Source organism: Ambystoma mexicanum, chromosome 8 (assembly GCF_040938575.1).
Source record: "Ambystoma mexicanum isolate Mex_15411 chromosome 8, UKY_AmexF1_1, whole genome shotgun sequence".
In the NCBI taxonomy this organism is placed as follows: Eukaryota; Metazoa; Chordata; class Amphibia; order Caudata; family Ambystomatidae; genus Ambystoma; species Ambystoma mexicanum.
Window position 1 is genome coordinate 705,068,247 of NC_090929.1, and position 9,732 is coordinate 705,077,978.

The window sequence follows — 9,732 nt, forward strand, 5'->3', positions numbered from 1 at the left end:
TGTAAGCTCCCTCATTTCAATTCTCACCTCTAGCCAGCATGGCCTCACCCCCAATAAACTCCCACAATTGCAAAGCACTGCACTAAAATACACTCTTCCAGCAGCCTACACAGAATCTGTTAAAGGTCTACCCGCATGACAGACTGCCGCCAGTCACTTCACCGAATATCAATAAGAGCAGCTAACAATTACCCAGTTCATATTATGATTGTAGCAGCTATAAATTGTTGATATTTTAATATAGTATTGCTCTTGTTATAAGATATCTTCAATCAAACATAGGCTCAGAAAGTGTTCAGCATTTTTTTATTCAACAAATTCGGTTTAACAGCATAGCTGTATTCCATAAGAATGAATAGGTTTGAAAAAATACCAACAAATATCATCGATCCTGCATTTCAAAACGCAGAGTCTTCCTTAGGCCTCTTCTGGCATTGCAAATTTTGGTGGCGAGCTTCCTTATCACCCAGCCGTCCATAGTAGGCCAACTGTTAGCCTTGCAGACAGATCTCAAAGATTCTACAAAAAAAGAAAGGATATATGAACCTAAATGGACATCTGAATAGGCATTGTTAAATTCCTTATTGTAGAATACATACCAGATTAATGTTAAAATGTCAATTTACAAATGCATCACTACATTTAAATGCATTTGTACACAAAGGATGAAACGGGCTTAAAGATAGATTTGAACTGAAAATGAATTATGGTTTTCTGTGGCTGCATTCAGAATTTTATGGTCTTTAGTGTAGCTATATTGATTTATATCAGTTAGAAATAGAAGGCATGAGTGAAAATGGGGAAATAGTCTTTCAAACCCTTTGCTAATTAACTACTTCCCCTTTTGCCCATACCATTCTTACACCCCGATACATATCTACCAACAACGCGCACATATCTTGTACCCACACTCACACTCCCATCTGCACAACCTCTGCCACCCACCCGGCTACTCGATAACTTCCTCTATGCAGTTGAAGGGGCCAAAAAGTATTAAAAAAACCAAGAAAAAAAAACATGTTAAAAGAAATACAAATTTGAGATACTCTTCTTAAAAAAGGTAGCATATTTGCATTGGAGTAACAGACTACTTCCTCCCAAGAGTTCACTCTTGTTTTCTTTATCCATCCTACTTTCTTTGCAAATGATATATGGCATTTATAACGCGTCTATACACAAGTGTTCGAAATGCGACGAGGCAGGGGAGGGGGAACAGAGGGAAGACAGACAACGATCTTACTAGGCCAGGTGTCATTCAGATCGCACAAGTGCATGGGAAGGGGAAAAGTGCGAGGGAAAGGGAGAGGGGAAAAGTGCAGTACATGGGAGAGGGGGAAAAAGTGCAGTACATGGGATAATAGAATAAATAAGAAAAATAAAGGCGGGATGATGGCAAGTGCAGGGTAAGAGCAGACATAAGTGCTGGTGGGGGACTGTAGGGATACAGAATACAGTTCCCAGGTGCGGGGGTTGCCAGTGCAGGTGTGTAAATGGCGGGGCCTAGGCCCAAGGTCACAAAGGGTGGCCAGGTAGCCAGTGCAGTTTCAGCCAGGAATTCAGCAGGGGATGGGGGGGGGAGGTTTTGAGGTGCTTCCGGAACTGGAGATGGTTCTTCTCAAGTTTCAGGGAAGCAGGAAGGCTGTTTCAGAAGGAGGCCCCTGCCGAGGAGAGAGATCTACCACCAACTCGTTGCTTGGAGAAGCGACAGACCCTGAGGGAGTTGGAGGCGGATGATCGAAGAGCTCGAGAAGGAAGATTTTTGGGAAGAGAAAGTTGAAGGTATTGCGGCCCCAGGCCCAAGAAGGCCTTGTGGACAATGCAGAGGGTGTTCAACTTAATCCTTGCAGCCACCTCGAGCCAGTGCAGAGATTTCAGTCCTGGAGAGATACGATCCCTGGGCTTGAGGCCAAGGACAAGTCTCGCAGTCCTTCTGGATAAATTGCAGAGGGCGGAGAGTAGAGGCAGGCAGATGTGACTCTCAACCTGTTTGACGGATACCTGCAGCAGGTGCATTAACCCACTACACCATGAAAGGAACCCTAAACTGCGGAAAGGAAAAGACGTCTAGCTGTTTGTGAGCCATTTTTCTTGTTTGGCTCATTTATCTCATACAGAATCACAGCTGCTGATACAGTGGCAGGGCTTTTAACGGGATGAGTTTGGGGGCTGCGTCGCCCCTGAAGTTCCCTTCAGGTCTAGCCGAGCACTATGTCAAGAATTGATGTGGTGTTCACGGGCGCCGCATGAGGTTGCTTGCTCCACTCTGGAACAAAGCCCTGACTCGGCTAATGCGTATTATTGGCCAGCAGACTCCATGATTTGACAGACACGGTGAATAGCTCAGTTGGTTGAGCACCTGTGAAAAGAGATTTACGTTCAAACAACTGGCTTGAGCTCCGTTTTAGGATTTCCTTATTCTGAGGTTGATGGTGTGAATGTTATTGAGTTTAGAGACGCCCTCAGCGACACCAATCACTTAAGCGCCGAGAAGCAGGCTAGTTTCTGGTTTGCAAATGTATACACTGGCATGACACGAACATGTTTGTTCAAAAGGGAAGTAACCACGTCCCCCATCTCTGAAACTCCCACCCCTTGCCCCTGGGTGCGTTATTCCTGTCCCCTGGGGGAGGGGGCGCATAGTAGGTATGCTTGCCCTGGTGGAGAATTAAAATAGAAAGCGCTCTCACCACCCAGTAGCAGCTTCATGGCTCCTCTCCCTCCTCGGTGGCTGGTCCAGTCCTTCTGTAACACAGGAGGGGCTGTGGGAGGGAAGGAAAAACAGGTCAAGTGGGCGCACATATCAGCAGAACCAGCTTCGCCCCCTCCAATTCAACCTCACGCCATTATTTTGATCGGCTTTACCTGTTTTGTACATCACAAGGCAAACCTGAGCAAACATGCATAGCGCACAGAAACGGTCTTTTCGAAACAAGGCACTAGTTCCAATGTTGGCAGAAAAAGGATCTGAAAGTGATTTGACAAGGATCACACCGAGTTGAAGTGGAGAAGCTAGGACTAGACTCGGTCTGCTTGGTCCAGAGCCAGCACGCTGGCAGACTGGCCACTGCACCACTTGCCGCCCGCAAAATACACACCCTGATAGAGGCATCTTGCCAGGTCGAACACATCCTACAGAATGCTGTGTTATTGTGGGCACGAGGATGAGTATCTCGGCAGGGGGCACTGAGTCTGGTGGTCAGGAGGGCATGATAATGAGAAGTCTCCCTGGTTTGGAGCCGTCCCTGGACCATGCAGGCAGGCACCTTGCCCCTGACTGCAGGGGCACTTAAGAGCCGCAGCCTGAGAGGGGCAGCTGTCCACGTGCTCTTTAACATTTGAAGAGTTTAACAGTAGCCATCCCCGCTGTCCAGGCTGACACAAATGAAATGCAGCCTTTGAATTTCAGAAGCACCGCATCTGTCCTAGTATACCCGCGCTGCTGGCTAGCACTGGGGCTTCTGCACAGCCCAGAAAACCCCCTCACCAGGCGTGCACCCACCTTGTGTTTTGTATTTTACCTTTACTAAGCGCAAAATAGGTGCTGTGTATGTACTGAGTAAAGTACGCTGAACCGTGACATCTGTCCGTTTTTAAGGTGATCGAGCCTCGGAAAAAGCACTTCTGCCGATAATATCGAAAACATAACCCTACCAAAAAAATCTGGATTGAAAGTGGATTGCTACTGGATTTCCCCAAACATTTAAATCCTCTTTAAATCCTCTTTAACTCCAGAAACTCCCATTGTACTTGCTCCCCCCTCAAGACACTGCTCATGTCTTCTTCACAATGGGCTATGTCCTGGGGCACGTGAGCACCGGGGGACTGTAATAATGGTGGTGGTGGTGGTGCGCTACACAAATCAACTCATCATAAACATTCCTATATGATTCTTAACAAATACCCCTTGCATTATTGAAATACACCTTGAGAAGCTACGAGAGATTCAGATGGCCGGCATAGTATCAACTAGTGACTCACAACAACTTACCACCCGATAATACAATTGTTACAGAGTAATCCTTTTTCATAATCGCATCTTTTCCGTCGTGGTCCAGTTCTACAGTATCAAAAAAGGCACGAATCATTGCCACGCAAGTCGTCAGTAATAAACTGCAAATCCTCTCTTCCCAAGCACTGAATGGTATCGGTGGTCTGAAAGACACCCAAATGTTAAATACCCAATGCAAGGCACAAAATAGTTTTCTAAATTTGAAAACAGATATTTAATTTCAACTATTCGCTGATATAAACTTTATGAAAAATAGCAACTAGTAATGCATGCTATTTGAGCAAGGGGGGAACAAAAACAACAATCTTACTAGGCCCAGTGACATTGAGAACGCGCAAGTGCATGGGAGAGGGAAAGGGGAAAAGTGCATTGAGGGGGCGGGAAGTGTGGAGCAGAGTAGAAACAGATACATTATGCAACAAACAGTGGCAGTGCAGCCAGCAAGTGGCAAGTGCTGGGTTAAGGCAAGTGCTGGGTTAGGGGAGCAGACAGGTTATGCCTGATAAGTGCATGAAGAAAAAGAGGGGGGGGCAACTGTATGGTACCCCAGTGCAAGGGGTGGCCCGCAGGCAGTTTTGGGTGGGTGACAGGTACCAGGACTTGTCTAGAGACCTCATCAGGTGTGACGGGGGAGAGGGAGGAGAGCTTAACCCACTGAGCCATCTTACCGGCTGTAGCAAAATTAGTAATTATATGTCTGAATGTTCTCAAAGTGAGAAAGCAAATTGCACTCTGTAGTGGATACCATTCAACTGATAACTGATTAAACAGCTAAACAGCAGGCCATTTCATCTACAGGTGTGGTGCAAAGCTGGCCACATGTCAAGCCTGCGTGGAGCTACTTTTCAGGCTTCAGTGGTTGGCAAAATAGGGAAAGCAGTGCACTCACATGACATCCCGTAATCTGGGCACTCGTTACCTCATACATGCAAACATCCTGAACCCTTTAGTGCTGCCTGTTACTTTGCAATCCAATCACTCAACTGGTATTACATGAAGATAAAACGGGATTAAAAGATTTAAAAAACACATAGCTGGTGAAATATGCAAAATAATGATGATATGATGCATCTGAGTCAAGTTACACGAAGACGTGTACAGAATCACTCTGGCAGATAGCCATCTCACACACAGTAATGATAGTTTAAAAAAAAAATGGTACACTCAAGATGGAATGTCGTGTGATGAGACAGATGGCAGAAAAAATAGTATGCATACAACTTACGAAAAGTTAAATGAGACAGCAGGCATCACTCACAGGGTAAGCTACCAGGAGAGGTAGAGCAATACAGAAGAGACAGGAAGACAGAGAGTAGAAGAGATAGCAGGAGCCACCAGGAGAGACGGGGCAAGACAGCACAGGGAGACAGCGCAGAAGCGACAGCAGGTATCGGAGAGAGAGCAGAAGAGACAGCAGGCCATAGAGGGATAGATACTGAGGGAGAGAGGGGCTGCACGAGAAACCTTGTAGAGACAGCAGAAAGAGAAAGAAGGAGAAAGAGAGAGAGACCGACAATTGCCAGAAAGAGAGCCAGCAGGGAGACAGCTGGAGGCAGAGAGAGCTAATATGGGAGAAAAGAGAGAGTGTGAGATACACAACCGGAAGAAAAAGCAAGAGGCCGGTGTGTCTGAAGAAGCAGTAACTCACCCTAGCTGCTGACAGTGACACCCGGAGCAAGGTGATCCTCATGAGAAGAGAGGCTGCAGCGGCGTGCCAGAGGGAGCAAGATGGACAGGCAGCAGGGCAATATACAGAAACAGATCAGAGAGACAGGCGAGAGGGAGCGCAGGATACACGGCAAGGCTAGCAGGAGGTAGGCTCGAGGCACTCCAGAAGCAGGGACAGAGTGCACATTTCATTAAATTGACTTTGTATAACCACCCAAATTGAACAGGACAAATGGCATTTGCCTTTCATAAAATCAACACACACAAAAAACCAAGACAGGATATTTTCTTCTAATAGTGTTTTTGAAAACATTAAAAGGTGTGCATGTTTTAAACTCCAAGAACCAATTTAAATGTTATCTCTAGGACTTGGACTTACAGTACCGAAAAGGGACATTTCATCTTTAGTTGTTTATATCAGGTTATATAGTGCAGTGCTGAAGTGTCCAGCCTACAAACCTGGCAACTGCGGTTGACAGGCACTCAAACTGAACAATTAGGCGGGGAGTGAGCTGTATTAGAACAAAGGGTTTGTGCCAATTGTGTTGCCTTGCAAGAATCAATCTCACCTCTAAGGGGGGACCTTGCTTTTGTTGCCAAACAATTAAAATGAATAAACCGAAATTTGGTTTTAGTTCAATCCAGGGAATGATTAATGATATGGAGGTACAAAATAAAGTGCCAGCAAATTGCACATGTATTGTTGATCTCGGCAAAAGATATAAGCCTGTCGTACAACTGCCAAAATGTCTAGTCAGCAGGTCAATCACTCATCTCTTACAGTTTCTAACGAGGTGCCCACGGGAAAATATACCAAGCAGGGGTGGATAGTGGCACTGGTGTTGCAGTAGTTGTTTCAAGGGTACATGAACCAGACATCTAGAGAGCCTGTATTCAAACAAAACAAGCCCCCACCAAAATAATTGGATTATCAATAAATTCCTTATTGAGAAGAACTGTTTAAATGACCTATTTGCCCAAACTTAATTCGTGAACTAGGGAGGAGGCTAACTCGCTTAAAAATACATGTGTGCTTTGGTGGAGACACAGGAAAGGGTGCTTATCATTTATTTGGTCGGATATCGTTGATGTAAAAAGATTACCTGATGTAACCAATCATAACTGAGACATCATAAACATAATTTTGTCCCGTGATTATCTAGCAGAAGGGTTGCTTGCTATAGAGTTCAGAACTGCCACCATTAGGTTCGGCAATACAGCACGAGCGTTTGAATGTGTTGCGGGCAGCTGACACAATTACCTTCTGCGAATTCCAGGACGCTTTGTTTGCTGTGATTTCCAGTTTTGCTTTTTACATCTGGAGATGGGTATAGCATGTAAAAAGCAAAACAGAAATCCACAAGCAACTCTTCAGCTCCATGCACGCTTCGTTACCTACCCGCCCCAGGAAAGCCCAGCCATTCCACGGCGCCTGCCGGGAGCTAGAGCACACAAAGGGTACCTTTGAGCTGGCACGTCTCACCCTTCTTCGGCTTTCTTCTTCCATTAACCTACAGGTTCCTGACCTGGACTCTAACGAAATCTGCAACTCTGGCCCTACACACTGCAGCGAATACTCTGGATTTTCTGGTCTCGGACCTCTAATTTAGACCCGAGTTCCCTGCCTTCTCTCCTCTTCCCGCGGCCTTCAAAACAACAAATGAGCTCCAAAAGATACACAGTGCTCAGAATGCTTTATAACACCCATTATTCAACTTATAGCCGTAACCCGCTAGACGTATTGAAACGTGCTAAAAACTAGCAAAAACAGCTAGAAAATGTACTTTCCTCGCGTTTTGGTAAATGCTAATTCTGTTGCGTTTCCTGTTTGTACAGTGTACGTGCGTTTGTTCTGTCGAACCTGATGTTTTTAACCACTCGTCTCCCATACAAGGGGGATCAAAATGTACTTTGTTTACAGGCTGAAGGTATACTGCTGAAATCTTCAATGCATTATCAGCTTTCCTTACTGTTCTGGAACGTGTATTTGCCATCTGTTAATCCAGTCACCATGTGTGCCTTCTAGTTTACAGGCTTCACTCCCCTGATGATCCCGTTCTCTCCAAAGTAGGCTAATCCAGTTGCTCCTCCTCAGAGGCGTTCTTCTTTTCTTTTACTCTTCCCTGCAGTTTCGCGTTGCAAGTGCTCGCTTCCCAGCTCTGGTTTGGACGCGTGTTCGCTGCCTTCTCTCCACTTTAATTCCCGAGGCCTTCAAAACAACAAATGAGCTCAATAAAATACAGTGCTCAGAATGCTTTATAACACCTATTATTCAACTTATAGCCGTAACCCGCTAGACGTATTGAAGCGTGCTAAAAACTAGCAAAACCAGCGAGAAAATGTACTTTCCTCGCGTTTTGGTAAATGCTAATTCTGTTTCGTTTCCTGTTTGTAGTGTCCGTGCGTTAGTTCAGTTGAACCTGATGTTTTTAACCACTCGTCTCCCATACAAGGAGGATCAAAATGTACTTTGTTTACATGCTGAAGGTATACTGCTGAAATCGTCAATGCATTATCAGCTATCCTGACTGTTCTGGAACGTGTATGTGACATCTGTTAATCCAGTCGTCCCTTCTAGTTTACAAGCTGCACTTTATGAGCTCATTTGTTGATTTGAAGGCAGCGGGAAGAGGAGAGAAGGCAGGGAAAACGCGTCTAAATCAGAGAGCTGGGAAGCGAGCACTTCACGCGAGACTACAGTGAACTGGAAAAGAAAGAAAGAACGCCTCTGAGGAGGAACAGCGTCTAAATCAGAGAGCTGGGAAGCGAGTACTTGCAACGCGAAACTGCAGGGAACAGGAAAAGAAAGAACGCCTCTGAGGAGGAGCAACTGGATAGCCTACTTTAGAGAGAACGGGATCTCCAGGGGAGTGCAGCTTGTAAACTAGAAGGCACACATGGTGACTGGATTAAAAGGCCAGCTCATAAATCAAGCTAGCCTCGTGTGCGGAGAGACACGTGCAATAGCTATGAAATAAACGAGCCTAGAAAGGTGCTCACCAGCCCGATCCTTACCTTAAGGCTTGTGATGTTCAGCCGCTGGCCCACGCTCGATTCCTCATCATTCGCCATTGCTGCAATTGTTGCCAGGCCGGAAGTCGGAATGGAAAAACAAGCCGCATGTCCTTCCGAAAAAAGCCCAAAACAAACTAACTCCCATCCAAAAAAGCAGAAAAAGAAAGCACCAGAAACGCTTTGGATGGGTTTCAAAAGTAAGCAACATAGCACAATTTTTCATAAACATATAGAAAACATAGACATACCATATTACAATAAAAAATGACTTAATAAAATGCATTTTATTTTTCTGACACTTGGTATAATCATATCATTTCACCATTCACCAAAATAGCTTGCGCTTTTGCGGTCCGTTGGTGTCTTGCCTTGTGTTGTGCCACATTGCCTAACAACGTGCAACTATTTCATCCAATATAGTGTAAGTAAACGGAAATATGATATTAATGTGAGACAATTATCTATATAATGCCTATAAAAAAGCCAAAAACTCTTGTCTTTGTCAATACGCGTTTTAACAGGACTTCAGCGCAAACATGCAAGCTTCTTATAAATCAAGTGGCTGAAGGCACACTTGGCTAAGACATTTTTGTTAAACCAGATTAGCTTTTACAACTCTGATTAAGGCATTACATCTCAGAAGACTGTTTAGAAATTAATTGCACTGGCAGGCGTTTACAGTGTGAAGTTTGATGCTATTGCTTGATAGAACCGTCACAAAGAAATCCCTGGAGGATGTAATGCAGGATATATATATATGCAGGCTTTAGATTCGAGTACAAATGGACAGAGAGGGGCAATTAGAGAGGTCAAGAGGACGAAGATGAAGTGGGAGATCGGAAGAGTAATAAGGGTTTTGATGGTCAAAAGAGGTAGGGTCTGGGAGTAAGTTAGCAGTTAGAGCATTAGTATGTGCTCGCAGATGCGCCCTGGGTGCTCACAGAGGCAGTGCCATTACATGCAGATCAGGACGTGTGCCCACAGATAATGATAATGATGTGTCATTTATACGTGTTTCCGGTCAGAAGGAAAAAACAAGC

General features: G+C 45.0%; 1 long non-coding RNA gene across 1 annotated transcript; it reads right to left on the bottom strand.

Annotated features, from left to right (window-relative positions):
- Positions 1–289: 289 nt before the first annotated feature.
- On the bottom strand, positions 290–9,033 carry LOC138472370 (uncharacterized). Its single transcript, XR_011268592.1, has 4 exons — positions 8,693–9,033; positions 3,989–4,152; positions 2,688–2,759; positions 290–519 (listed from the first exon to the last, which is right to left on the bottom strand). It is a non-coding gene; the product is annotated as an uncharacterized lncRNA (long non-coding RNA).
- Between the last annotated feature and the right edge of the window lie 699 nt (positions 9,034–9,732).